The sequence below is a fragment of the Frieseomelitta varia genome, unplaced genomic scaffold (genome assembly GCF_011392965.1).
Source record: "Frieseomelitta varia isolate USP_RPSP 00005682 unplaced genomic scaffold, Fvar_1.2 scaffold_270, whole genome shotgun sequence".
Taxonomy (NCBI): Eukaryota; Metazoa; Arthropoda; class Insecta; order Hymenoptera; family Apidae; genus Frieseomelitta; species Frieseomelitta varia.
In genome coordinates this window covers 100089-115492 of record NW_025110002.1, presented here as the reverse complement: position 1 = coordinate 115492, position 15404 = coordinate 100089, and the positions used below count along the sequence as shown (strand labels likewise).

At 35.4% G+C, this 15404-nt stretch overlaps 1 long non-coding RNA gene across 1 annotated transcript in view; it reads right to left on the bottom strand.

Annotated features, from left to right (window-relative positions):
* Window positions 1-3473: 3473 nt before the first annotated feature.
* LOC122528928 overlaps window positions 3474-15404 on the bottom strand; it is a 24736-nt gene continuing 12805 nt past the window's right edge. The window contains exons 2-3 of the long non-coding RNA XR_006306692.1: window positions 12881-13095; window positions 3474-3611 (exon numbers count right to left, since the gene is read on the bottom strand). This is a non-coding gene — a long non-coding RNA (uncharacterized LOC122528928). The remainder of the gene's footprint in view (window positions 3612-12880; window positions 13096-15404) is intronic.

The following is a 15404-nucleotide window of genomic DNA, read 5'->3' as shown; positions in this document are numbered from 1 at the left end:
TAAATTAAATTATATTATCAATTAATAATATACCAACATATTATGTTTTAATATATCATTAATAATTTAATATATTACACATTACATACATGTATATTGTCATTGTATTACGTATATTGGCATTGTATTGCGTACGATACGATGACGGTACACTATAATTATATACAAAATCGCGTGAAATAAACAAACAACTACAGACAATAGCGACGTCGAACAGAAAAACGTTATACGTGAGCGTGTTCGTCACGTTGCGGGACAATCGACATCGTGGCAACAAATTTGCCGCACGCGCGCGCAGTTAAAAATTCCTTCTCGCCTCGATTATCCTGTCACTCGGCCGACAGGCCGCGGCGATCAAACCGCTCTCTCCGAAATCGGTCGGCCGAAATGTAAAAACGTGTTGCCCCGGCGCAAAGTTGCAACGATGAAAGGGGTAATAGCCGGCAGCGATGGCGAGAATTTTGTTTTGCGGCATTCGAGCCGCGGTTGCGGTTGATTAAATTTCAAGGGGAACTTTTTCCTATCCCCCCCCGTTCATCTCTGCGTGCGGAGTTGCGCGCGTTAAATGAAAATTTCTCGCTCGTTAAGGTCAAATAATTGCGGCGAAACGACGAAATCATCGCATCATTGTTCCCGTTGAAGCATGAAAATTCATTCTTCGACGAGAAATCTCTCTATTTCTCTCTCTCTATCTTAGTCTGCTCGAGGAAAAGAGGACGCAACTGCGGAATTTTGTATAAATAAACACTCGTTTGACTTGCAGTCTGCCAGCTGGTTAGTTTATCCCCGATTGTTGATTATCACCGATATTGTTCTTCGGTTCCGCCTGTCGTTTCGCGTTGGAATATTCAACTCTCGTCCATCTCTCAATCGTCTTGCTCGAGGTCCACTCCTCCCTTTATCGAACACTGTGTCCCTGTCTCCATAAATTTCTTGCGCCATGCACGAATTAACGGACCGGACGGTGAATCTCTTCGATACTTAGCTCTTAAGTTTCGCTCAAGTTCTGCTGATCCGATTTGGCTTCAATAAACCACGATACACACGCTGTGCCTTCTCTTCAGGAGTAGCCATTTTTGCAAGTAGTTTCATTTAACATCTATCTTACTCATCAACAGGCTAGAAACCTTGATAACCACTGAGTACACGGAGCAAATCAAAACGAAGACGTCTCGTCGATTGACTTTCTAAATAAATTTTTGAAATTGTAAAGAGACTTTATGGACTTGCGTCAAAGACATCGTGGGACTATCGCTAATCTAAAGCAGAGGATCACTGATGCCATTGATGTTCTTCTTGTGCAACTAATGGCGCCCAAGAGGAAAAAACTTAAGTATATACGTCTCGTTTTGTGACAATTTCTACTTATCTCTCTTCTCATCTGCCTTTGTAATGAATTTTTCAATACGTAAGGAGACTTTATGGACACCACGTGCAATTTTTCGCGATGTAAATCGGCTTCCTCCTTGGCCACGCCGTAATTGAATGCTCGTAGCTGCATCTGATTACCGTGGTCGGGAGCGTGTACAACACTTCGAGGACACGCGCGCGTATATATACGTCAGCGGAGCGACGTGCATGCACGACGTCGGATGGCCCGCAGCGAGATCCGTTTAGCCATTCATTGTCCCGCACGAGAACGCCCCGCGGAAATGTGAAACCCGCCATCGATTCCGATCCGAACGCAAATTTCTTGCACACGGATCGATGCGTCCCGATTACTTTAGACAGACGCGAGGAATTTTGATGAATTTAGAAAAATTTCCGACTGGGAAATAGCTCGAGGACGAGTATTTCAATTTTTGGTTTTGTAATTGGAATCGTGGTCTAATTGTCGAGTTGAGTAATTTTGGAACAATTTCTTTTATTTTAGTGTCTCCAAGTAAGTAAACCCTGTTTCTCTTTTGTATCACTGTGTCGAGGATACGATTAAAAGAAATAGAGCGGCGAAATTAAATATTATTGGACGTTTAAAGAATAGTCAATATTATTGGAATTTCGAAACAACTGTGAAAGAAAGAGAAATTTCCATCTGTATAGGAGCTTGAAAATAGCAGACGATGATGATTAAATCGAGCTGCGTACATACGTGTAAATGGATCTTGGATTAATTCAGGTGAAGAGGAGATGATGATTTTAAGAGTCTTAGTGATTATTAGAAACTATTTTTAAATTTATCAAAATTCTCCAAAGTCCTATCTGTCCATGCTTAAAAATACAATAAATATTTCTCAGGAATATTTCACCCAAAAAAAAAAAAAAAAAAAATGTGAAAGATGCTCCGAAACTTTCGTTATCGTTGAAACATAATTTTATTGGACGTGTATTGAATTTCGTGATTCAAGTCCTCGACAGTTAAACTTACGTGAATTCATATGAAGATCCGCTGTCTAATCTATAGTTAAAAGTACGATGTTTCTCGGGAAGTATAAAAAGTCTATTTTTAAAATTATAAAAAAATTATAAAAAAAAAAAAAAGAAGTGAAAGGTGCGTCGAAATTTTTGAGTGTTATTATTGAAACATGACTGTATCGATCTTTCAGATATACGATATATAAATTTCCGTGATTCAGTCGTCACGATAGAGACGAGGGAAAGGATTGCCCGAGATGCGACGTAATTTACGAAGCAAATTAGCAAAACATCCAAGCTTTAGTATCTCGAGGGAGCGAAATTTCCATCAGTCTGTCAACGCTCTTATGGCTTCCATTGTACGCATTCCGGACAAGAAGCAACGGCATTCAGGTAAACGCACGTGTCGCACAGTGAAACAGCACGTTGTCAGCAAGAATTCCCTGCCTTTTAACGCAAAATGAGCGTAAAAGTGCAGAGCTGAGTAATATTTCTAGTGAAAATATTTTAAATATTATATTAAACAATGGATTCTTCACAATTCAAATAAAATGGTATTTCAAATAGGACATAAAATTTCAGTAAATAAAACATTTTATTCCGTTAATCAAAGTATGAAAAATAAATATATTACGTGAAATGAAATACTTTTTTATTTTAATAACATAAAGCATAAAATAGAACACTTTTCATAGTTCTGAACCTGAAAATAAATTGCGAAAATGATCAATGTAACGTAAAACGATATAACGTAAGAGATCACGTTATTTGCAAACGAAATTTATTTTCTTTTTAAATGCATGCTATTCGCGTGTAACAATGTGCATCGCTCAAAATTTTTGATCATTTAAACTACTCCTTCGTGGACGAAGAATTAAGTCAGCGAAACTAAACAGTCATTCAACTAGAGCGGAAGACGGAACTGTATTTTATTTTAAATTATATTTTTATATTATAAAATTGTTATTATTATATTTTAAAATATATATATTATAAAATTAAATAATTTTAAAAATATATATATTATAAAATTAAATAATTAAAAAAATATGTATTATAAAATTAAATAATTTTATATATTATAAAATTATTATTATTGTTATATTTAGGTGTATTATATTTTAAAAATAATTGTCTCGTGTATTTATATTTCGTAATACTTTGAATTTGCAAATCCTTATCGCCTGAATGTTGCAGTAGTTATTGCACTAACTCTGCAATGTTGCCATCATTGTTTTCAATATCATCACTGTGTGTTTCTATAAAGAAAAAGAAATGGCACAAATATTTTCAGCGTTTCTCAAATAAAATACCAATTGAAATATTATCTCAGAAATTTTTTGCAACAAATAAAATATTTTATTCTGAAATATACATGCGTAATATAAAATGAAATACCTGTTTACTATTTGCCATTTAAAATAGTATTTTCGGCGTCTTTGACACTGACGTAAATCTGTTTCTCTAACAAAAATATTTAAAGCTCGTTTAATTTTTTTTTTTTTATACGAATGAAATTAATCCTGACGAAGGATTTCCTTATTATTATTATTATTATTATTATTATCATTGAAATAATTTTCATCGCATGTGGAGTAATGATTAATGTATGGAATAATGTATGAAACTGATGTTCTTGACACGTGAGCGCAGTAAAAATATTAAATTGCAATGGACAACAGCGTAAAAAATTAATCATTGAAAATTCCACGTAATGCAATTTATGATTCGTGATTTGAAATGTTGAACACAGCTACATCGATGGCTTCCAGATTCCATGAATCATTTTCAGGATCGTGCTCGCGATTAGTATTCCCCGGAATTGTTCACATTTCACATAAATTTAATTACCTTTCGGTAATTTCGTTATTATTAATTTTTTAAATTATTGTTTTCACCAATTCGTTCAATTTCATTTCTTCATGCACGAGTCATAATTTTGTTTCCACAATGTTGTTGCCTTTCGGATGACATTTCCTGGACTTTCTAAACAATCGTGGGTACACTTGGTACAACGTTTGTTTTATTTCTTTTCCTAAATGAAACTCTTAAAAGACACACGACCGATTTATTTTACAAAATCGTCTGTTCTTTCTTTTTTTTATTCGATAAAAATTCTCAGTTGAACTCTCCAGTCCTACAAAAATTCTCAGTTGAACTCCCCAGAGTTGAGTTTGATCTACGTTATAAAATATCATACGATCGATGATTAACTGGTTCGTTCAATTCCTCACTCAAAATCAAACTTTCAAAATCAACTTCCTAGTAATTTCAAGCGTTCGAACTGTTGAAAAGTGTCGCAAACAAACAATCTGAAGACCGATTATTATCTACAAAGAAAAAAAAAAAAAAAAAAAAAGAATACAAAGTTTACATAAATATTTATATAAATTCAAAATTATTTACATAAGTATTTACATTAATAAATTCAATGCTGCCTTCAAACACACAAAAAATAGTATAAACCTTCGGTTTAAAGAAAAGCGAGAGTTACACGTGGGAAAGTATCATTCAAAAGTACCATTCATTCCATACCGGGAGTACAGAGGCACGTTTGTTTATTACAAAGAATCGGCGATAAAAAGAAGAATAATCACGGATTGAGTAACAGGATCGGCGATTATTAACGCGGGCGTAGACAGCCTCGATCCGCTGAAATATTCATCGTCGCGTACATCGCGATAACATCACGACGAAAGTCTGTGCACACCCCACCTCGAGTTCGTTAAATAATTCATTGTCTCATAATATTCGTATCGAGCGTCGTGCGCACATATCGCATTAACCGGGCTGATGTTTATTCAAACCTCGCGGCGAGTAACTACTCGCGTTTCCTCCAACCGCTTTCACGGAGAAGAAACAATCGTCCATTCTTCGAACGCGCGCTCGTTTTCGCGTATTCGTGCTCGATCTGCGTGCATCGATCCCCCATTAGGCGGCCTCGATAAATCCCCATCAGGTTACAGGATGATTCAGAATCACGGCAAGACACTAACTGCAAGTGCAACTACCAAAATGGCCAAAATGACCAAATTTTTTAGAAATTTTTTAGCAAATTTTATTCTACTGCGAAGCAACTTACGATGTTTTTTTTTTTTTTTTTTTTTAGAGAGATTCGATTGACTTTTGTAAACGTTCGTGTTTATCGTCGTATTGTCACTAAGTCTTTCCCTGTTAATTGCGTTTTAATTTCTTTGACTCAATCTTTATAGTTCTCTGCGATAGTATTTAAGGGTTGTTTCGTAGCTTTGAATGGTGCAGAGTGAGAAAAATTGAGCATATATAGAAAAATATATAATATATATATTTATATATTATAAATATAAAGTATTATTAAGTTATATACTTAATATAAATAATATAGACATAAATATATATATATATATTAAGTATAAATATTATATTGTTTGGTCCTTAATAAGTTAACATACACGAATGATATATTTTAAAGAATAACAAGGGGAATATGTTAGAAATTAATTAACCGTTTAATTAATTATTACTCGAATAAAAAATAAACTCCTCTTCAATTTTAATATTTTCCTGCTACTGGTATTGGCACCTCAAAATTTCCGAATAGAATAAAATATGCATTGATACGATGACGTCACCACTCCTTTTCCAGTCGAAAATAAAGAAACTAAGCCGCTAAATAACGTGACACAGTTTTTCTCGTTTATAGAAAACTGAAGCTTCCGACGCCCGATATTTCATTTCACTTTGTTTCATCCGAGTTAAACACAAGGATGAAAAAACGAGAGACACGTGATTTAATCTTGACAATAGAAAATAAAACAAAGTTATCTCCTGCAAACAGCATGATTGGCCCTGGTCTAAAAACCTTCTCATTAGAAAATCACACTTCTCGAATTTTCTATTTTAATCCATTAAGCACCGAGCAGTAATCTATCACAGTATTAAAAAGTTTAATCTATCAAGTACTTCATACAATTATACTATCTCCAAGATTGAAACAGGAATTCGAAAAGAAAAAACAGTCGAGCAGATCCACGGTACAAAAAGAAATCGAATTTGCATGATCCAAATTGATTATAAAAAAAAAAAAAATAATAATAGAATAAAATTGAATGTAAAAGAAAAAATTGAACGCAACTGAACGCAGAAATTGACAAATGGGTTGATCGACCGGTGTTTTTGAAGCGCGTTCTATTTCTACCCTCCCATTTTTTTTTTTTTTCTTTTGCCGAGACGTGACAGATCGGATAAATGGAAGGAGGAGACGAGAAACGATCGCGAAGCCCTCAGTGTTTCCGTTTTATTTGCAGGTGGATTCGTCGGGGATCGCGCTTACGTTCGATGCATGATATTTATCGTGATCCCCGGAAATACAACGCTCGCGTTGAAAGATTCACCGCGTCGAGATCGTTCCGTCTTTAATCGATTCCGACATACATTGCCGCGACATCGATCGACAGGGAGACGAATGCCGTCAACAATAATGGAATTAACGTTGGCAAAAATAATCACAGCAGCCTGCTTCTATTTAAGAGATTCCGCCCTGAATTTTTCATTGCCTGTCGTAGTGAAACGCGGCGACGTTTCATGATTATTGCACGCGGTGAATGTCTACGTTTTTGAATGAAACTCTGACGGTTTCAAATGACGAATTCATTCGGGAAACGTCTCGCTTCGATTATCTATTTCGATCACGCGAATTTAACGATTTATACACCCGGTTTTCGTGAATTAAACCGATTATTAAATTAATTTCATTTTTATTGCCAGGTGGAAGTGATTGTTTGCAAAATATTTATCAGATAGATCATTAGAATAGAAATTTTATTTTTGTTACTAAATACGTGCTTTTATTTCTAAAACTATAAATTGAACGTGGACAGTGTTCTAAGATTTTATAAAATCTTCATCGAATTTTTATCGAATTTTGAAAATTTAGAAATAATGAGAAATTTGGTAAAATTTTTGTAGTCACGTAAAAAACCACTGGCTGATACTTCATATCCGAATCCAATTAATCCAATTGGTCTTAAATAATTGTTGCAGTTTTTTGTTTCATTTATCTGTGACACGAATTCTTTGAATTATATTTATGAATTATATGTGTTTAAACGAACGATTGATAAATAAAAAAAAAAAAGAATGAATAAATAAAAATTAACGAATGACGCGAAAACAATATTTTATATGACATTTAATACCATATACTATATCGCATTTAACAAAGCAGAAGAACAAATTGAACGTGAAATTTCGGTACAAACTCTTATTGAATTAAAAAATTTAATAAAAATAATTTAATAAAATTTTTATGGCCACGTAACAAGTGATATCAATTATTTTAACGTGTTTGAACTAAAGAAACAAAATTAAATTAACACGCGAGCACTGTGAAAAAATATAAAAAGCAGTGTGCAAACACTTTTTCGTAGTCACGATCAGATGTGATATCGATCCTTAAGCAAATAATTTCAAATTGACCGATCCGAAGCTCGCCTTGGAGTAATTTAACCATAGCATGCAGCTGGATAATTGTAGAGTAATTAAGGGAGATCAGACGCTGCTCACTCGCAAAATTTCAGATCGCTCGCGCTCCCAGAACAAGCAAGAGACCGATGAAAATTGCTCCTGGAATCGATCCGCAAAGTATTTGTGTTTCCTGGCCGGAACAAACGGCACCTTTCGCTGCCGAACCTTCAAATGGTCTAATTAAACGCGAACGGGGCTTCTCTTTGCCAGGAATTCCACGGTTAAAACGGCACGGAACTGAACAAACGTCGATACAAACGTCTGCGAACGAACTTGGTTACCATTATTCAAATGATGGCTTTCCCTCTGCTAAAATATACTTGGATAATTAAACTGAGGATCTTATTTCTCTTTCTTATCAAAAAGAAAGATTTTATGTTTTATTTTCTATGTTCTTTTTTGGTTGATTGTTGAATGAAATGTTTGAGACTGCAGTAAGTTACCATTATTTAAATGATGACTTTTTCTCTGCAAAAATAGACCTACTTGGATGGTATATCAAACTGAAGATCTTATTTCTCTTTCTTAACAAAAAGAAAGGTTTTATATTTCTATCTTCTTTTTTGGTTTGTTCTCCGTTCATTGTTAATGAAACGTTTGAGACTGAAGTACCATTATTGAAATGATGATTCTTCCTCTGAAAAAATAGACCTACTTGGATAGTATATCAAATTGAAGATCTTATTTCTCTTTCTTAGCAAAAAGAAAGGTTTTATATTTTATTTTCTATCGTTTTCTTGGTTTGTTCTCCGTTGATTGTTAATGAAACGTTTGAGACTGAAGTACCATTATTGAAATGATGATTCTTCCTCTGCAAAAACATACTTGGATAGTATATCAAACTGAAGATCTTATTTCTCTTTCTTAGCAAAAAGAAAGGTTTTATGTTTTATTTTCTATCCTTTTCTTGGTTTGTTCTCCGTTGATTGTTGAATGAAACGTTTGAGGCTGAAGTAAGTTACCATTATTTAAATAACGATCTTTTGTCTGCAACGAATACTGAGAATATCTTGTTTCTTTTTTAGGGAAAATGTTATATTTTATTCTATATCTTTCCTTCCGTTTGTTCTCCATTGATCAATATAAATAGAATATCTGAGTAGTGTCAGAACAAGTTATTAAAGTTGTTATTTAAAATTTAAATAATGATGCTTTGGTCCGCATAGAATATTGGTTTAAATATCTCAATTCTTCTATTATTACTAGTTTATGTTCTATACTCTACAATATACTCTATTCTATATAATTCCTGTAAAATCAGTAAATTACTATTCTAACAAATATCACCAAATGTTACACAGAATAATTTTTAATTCTGTTAACTCTTCGATCCAAAAGAATGTCTCAAGTCTATTTATACTAATTTATTCTAATGATTATTATTCCAATTTTTATTCTAATAATAATTTTCGTTTGCAATAATAACGAGACAAGTGATAATAGTTTTTATTATTACTCTAGTAATAATTCTAAATATAATATAAAAATTGTCGATATATGCTTGACCATAAATTTTCAATCGAGAAATTTCTTTGTCGTTTCGTTACATTTCTTTTTCTACTCTCTTTTTCATTGTGTCTCGCAAATAAATGGCTTTTAAAAGAGAGAGAGAGAGAGAGAGAGAGAGAAGAGCGGCACGTTTCTTTTGGAAACGTGACGAAATAAAAGTCGCTTTCCATGGTCCCAGGCCGTTTGTTCCGAGCGAAATATTCGTGGCTACTCGCTGGTTGCACCAACCTTGAGTGCATATGAAATTCAAATGAAATATTTATGCGTTCGGGAAAACAGCCTCTGCCGCGAGAATGTGTTCACGGTGCTGGCATTCTAATTCAAAGGAGATACCCGACCATCTGGAAACGTGATAACACAAAGAAATACACTCGGCGTTGGTACAATCGAACGTAAACATTCGTGTCATGCTTTGCATGTGTAATGAACCGCAAATTGTAAATCATTTTCTCCTTCTATTTCTTTTTACTTGTAACTGAACCAATGACGATGAAAAATTGTCAGCAGTTTATAACTTCGTAAAAAAAAAAAAGAAACGCTTGGTCTCGTATTAAAGCTTGAAACTTCTATTTTCAGAGTCTTGAGTTCGTTTCTTCTGAAAATGATTCGACAGTGTCATGAAAATTGTAAAACTGTCTTTGAAAGGAATAAATTTTCTTCCACCTTCGTCTCGGAGGCTGAAATCTCCTTTTTATAAATGTAGCAAGTTTTAAGAGCTTCTTCGTTCGGCGATGTTTGAATTTTTATAATTTTCGGAGAAAAATAATAAATTTTACGAAATATTCTCACTCGTTTTCTCACTCGTTGGACGATGGCAAAATTGCCCTTGTAGAAACAATGAAAGTGGAAATCTTCAACTTTGAAACGAACTGATTGTTGTACAATTTTCTTCCTTCGTTTAAAATTAATCTGAATTTATTTTAAAGTTTAAAAATGATCAATCTATCATGGTTATTGATACAGTTGTGCTCCTCGCTGTCAATTATCAAATTACGAATTTAAGGAACAAAATTTAAGAAACCTAGAATCCCTAATTATTAGATTCGAACACACATCTATCTCTCTCTCTCTCTCTCTCTCTGACGAAGAAACACAGATATAAATGAACAACCACGATCGGTCACCGTTGTTTCGTTCTATTTATCTTCGTTACTCTAGCGAGCTGCTAGAATTGTTGGAAAGAGAACCGATCGATCAAGCGATGCGCGTCGTCTCGCCCCCTCGTGAGGAGAGAGGTGGTGGAAAACGCAAATAACGTGTCAGCGATTAGTGGATTATCACCGCTACAAGATCATTAACGAAAGCGACACGCATCAACCCCGGGTGTTCTTCGTTCCATTGCCCGCCATTCGCGTTTTCGTTCTTCATCAGTGCTCGCGTATAATTATCACTAATTACACGTCTCGAGCCCCGGCAGCTTTCGCTGCTCTTTCTCTCTCTTTCTCTCTCTCTCTCTCTGTTTAATAATCGTGAATTACGAGTAATAAATTAAAGCTCCGCTTAATTACGGGCTCGCGTGTCACGACGCCTGGCCACCGTGTACGAAACAATTTCCTCGCCGCGACGCGGGACAAGACGAGGAGAGAGGGGTAGTTGCGGATACGCGGAGCGGAAGTAGAGAGGGTGAAATGAGTGAAAAGTGGACGAAAGTGGACGAAGACGCGGGGCGGGAGCGTTCTCGCGTGAAAGGGTGTACCTCGGCGACGAAATAAAGGGTGCATCAACCCGCGTTGAAACATTGTTTGCGTGGGGCTTTTTCCATCCGCGGCGAGGATTAATGCGCGAGCCAAGTAGCTCGGAGAGAAAAGGTGGACCGTCCAGGTGACAAATCGCCCGTTGCTCCCCGCCGTTCATTCAACGGGACGCGCCTTTTCCCCTGCGGGGAAAGGTTTTCCTACAGAAGAAATTGTCTGCGGGTATTAACGGGAATGACGTAACGCCCGGTTGCAGCGGTGAAATCCGTGGGGAGCGGAGGAACGCCCGGAACCGGAGAAAGACGTATTTGCTGATAATTGGGACGATTGATGCCTCGTTCGAGAGCAGAAAGGTACGCAAGTTATTCCGGAGAGAGTCTCTGAAACTCAAAAACAGGAAAAAAATTGTGTGACAAATTTTACGGAGATCGTTGTAAAGGGAGGACTTCGATCTTCTGAGCTAAAGTTTCGGGAGATTTTCTGAGTCATTCTACTTATTTTGTCGTTAGATATTTGACCATTTTGTTCAACTTTACTGTTGGAACGTTTGGAATAGAGAATAGGAGAGAAAATGATAAGAACAATCATTATCAGTGACTGATAATTTTATGTTTAAAATAGCCGAAAATAAGTACGCGTTAATTTATATACTCTAAAATACGCAACACTCACTACGTGGTCCAGTGGAACCATGCCGGAGGTTGCTGATGAATGACCACTTTTGTACAGCTCTTGTAGCTGCATTAGGCGATCCAGGAACAGGAACAGCCTTCCACGAATCCAGTGGAAGAATTTGGGCATTTTGTGAACGAAACTCTATTTCAAGAAACGCGATCATTCATTGCCGCAACGATAATTGTAAGAGAAAGATTAACTGAAACAATGTCGCAACGCTAACTCTAAAATTAAATTCAATGAACAAAATTGTACGAACAGAAAGCTGTTTCAAATATTCTAAACTGACTCTATAATTTAATTTACGACACTAAGGCAATGACTCTATAATTTAATTTACAACACTAAGGCAACTATAACAATTCAAATTTACAACACTAAGGCAGCTATGACAATTCAAATATAATTTAATTTACAACACTAAGGCAATGACTCTATAATTTAATTTACAACACTAAGGCAACTGTAACAATTCAAAGTTACAACACTAAGGCAACTATAACAATTCAAATTTACAACACTAAGGCAACTATAACAATTCAAATATAATTTAATTTACAACACTAAGGCAATGACTCTATAATTTAATTTACAACACTAAGGCAACTGTAGCAATTCTAACTTAACTATAAAATAATTATAATATTTTAACTATAAAATTATTATTTTAATTATTACATACACACATACTTAATAAATTATTGTTGAATTTAATACTAGAATTGTTAAGAATTATGTAGCATGAAGTTAGGAAACCAACAAATAAGTAGAACATGTTATAACAGAAGTGTGTGTATAAAGACATACAATAAAATACGTATATATATATATATATATATATATATATATATATATATATACAACAATGAGTTAGTCAGTTACAAGGTTAGAATATTTGTACTGATTAGAATTAAAATTTAACTTTGATATAAAATTATGTATGAATTTGGTATGAAATTATAAATGGCATAGCATAGTATGTTCTGTTTAAATGTTTATATGCTATTGTTTCTTTAATTGTTAAAAATTATATATAATAATTATTTGGTTAAATAATTTTACCTTGAGTTGAAGCCAAAAATGCACGTCTCATCTTAAAAATACATAATACATACACAAATCTAACAACTGATTTAAATTTTTACCTGAGTGAACTTCTGAATGACACTTCTTTTCTGGACACTTGTTTTTTTACAGATGATGTGTACTTCTTTCCGCCATTATAGGTCTGCTCTCCCGCAGAAAAATCGATCGTGAGAAATATCGATTACGTTCGAGAATCATAGGAAGTGTATTGCGTATTTCACCGTTGAGGCGCTGTAATCGCTCGTTTCACACGGAATGATTACTTGGAATAAACCTACGAAATGACTAAATTATTATTGAATTGAATATTGGAATTGTTAAGAATTACTTAGTATTAAGTTAAAGAATCAAAAAAATGAGTAGAAAATGTTACAATAGAAAGCAAAAGCATATTATATGTATGTATATAACGAAAAGTTAGCCAAATTACAAGGTTATAATATTTTTATTGGTTAGAATTGAAGTTAAATTTTGATATAAAATAAAATAACTTTTAGCGCGGTATACTCCGTTTAATAATTTATTAAATAGCTATTATTCCTTTAGTTGTTGAAAATTGTATGTAATAAAAAAACCTGGCGGATTTCGATGAATTGGAGCCGGGAATAAAAGTTTTTATCTTAAAAATTCACAACGCAAAACATAAATCTACCAGCTCTTGATTTAAACTTTTATTTGAGAACTTCTGGATAATTCTTCTGGACAATACTTCCTTCTTTACTGATGATGTGTACTTCTTTCCGCCATTGAAGGTCTGCTGTTCCACTTAAAAATCGATCATGAGAAATATCGATTACGTTCGAGAATCGCAGGAAGTGTATTGCGTATTCACCGTATAGTGGCGCTGTAATCTTTAATTAATTTAAATCCAATACGCGCGCATTTCGAACGAAATGTTAATTTGAAATAAAAAAATGAAAACTTTGATCTAAATCAAATACACAAAATTCACGAGAAATTGAAAAAAAAAAAAACGAAAACATTCATACATTAGATAAAAAATTGTCAGTACTTTAAACTGTTACAATTTCATAATAAAAAAAAAAATTGTAGAACAATTAACTTGATTTTATTTTAATGCACGAAGTGTAATCTCTCTACTTTAATAATCCTGAGTTCATTCCTTTCAAAGATATCTCGTTCGACGATCTAACTGTGGCTGTAATTATTAAAAAGGAAAGATTTACGAACGCGTATCGACAACGAGTAATGGAAATTTCACTAACCTCGATTAGTCGATCGTCCAATTGTTTCAAACAGCGTGAAATACTGTTCGTACGATCTTTTGGGATCGCTGACACGTTGGGAATGTAAGTATCGCAGAAAGTAGATTCTTGCCGACGATATAAATAACCCGATTGATCTTAATCCTTTACGGTCCAAATCGCAATTAGCTTTTCGTCCACGTTGTCAAAGGTGTGTAGGCAGAGAGCGATCTATTTTAATCTATCAATCCTTCTGCCTCGGACGAGTTACACGTGTACGACCACGATGCTCACTGATAACCTCTCTCGCTCGAATATGTTACGCGATTCGAGAAGGGGTATCACCGCGAGCAATTCGACTTCAAACGAATTCGGCGAGCCTGGGCGGGTTTGTTCACATCGCGTTCGAAAAATTAATCATTGCCAATTTACAGCCGGGATTAATTTAATTTCCCCCGCTCGCGATAATTTTCGCGTGCTCGCGTGCTCGCAGCCATTCGCGGATCGAATCAACGCGTTCTTCTCATCGGTTTCTGCTGGCTCTGCACCACACGCCGCTCTGTACCACAACTATTTTGTATCCCCCGGCGAACGTGGTAAACTACAGCGTATCACGCCTCGCAGTTTCGCAATCGTAATTCCACGTTTTTTAATCTCAGCTCCCGTGCCGAGGCTGTGGATCTTTATCATTCGCCGAGCTCGCCCCGTGGGTTTCGTTTCTTCGCCAGCCAGCTTGCAATTATCATGGCCGGCTGCTCGGTCAGGTACGACCATAATCTTCCGCTTTTTATCGGTCACGTTGACCCGCGAGCACCGAGAAGCGGGACAGAACGAATTTCACCAAGGTCTGGCCTGGCTCGTGCTCACCACCTTTCATACACGTGTGTTTATGCATATTTATGCGGCTCTCCCCTCCAGCTTGTCCAGCCTCGTGAGAAATAGTGCCTGCAACGACCCTGTTGCAATCTTTCTCTCGCAAGCTTTCGACTTTTTCTTCTCTCCAACCCCCCCTCTCGAAACTTTGTGCGCTTTTTTTCCCCTCTGTTGTTCTTGCATGTGTTGTTTGCCCCTAGATTCCTTTTTTTCCCTCTCTCTCTCTCTCTCTCTCTTTTTTTACAATTCAGCCACGTCAAGACACGGTCGGTCTCTGGTTGATCGTGAATCGTGCTTGCGGTATCCGGCACGTGTAATTCATCATCTACTTATCGTCCTTCTACCGGCCGGTAATGGTCGATTTCGGAAACGATTCTTTCAATTCTGTTTGACACGCGAGCCAAATAGAAGCATTGCATGCTTTCAGACATGTTGTATGCAGAAAAAGAGTTTTGATATATATATATATATATATATATATATATATATATATATATATATATGA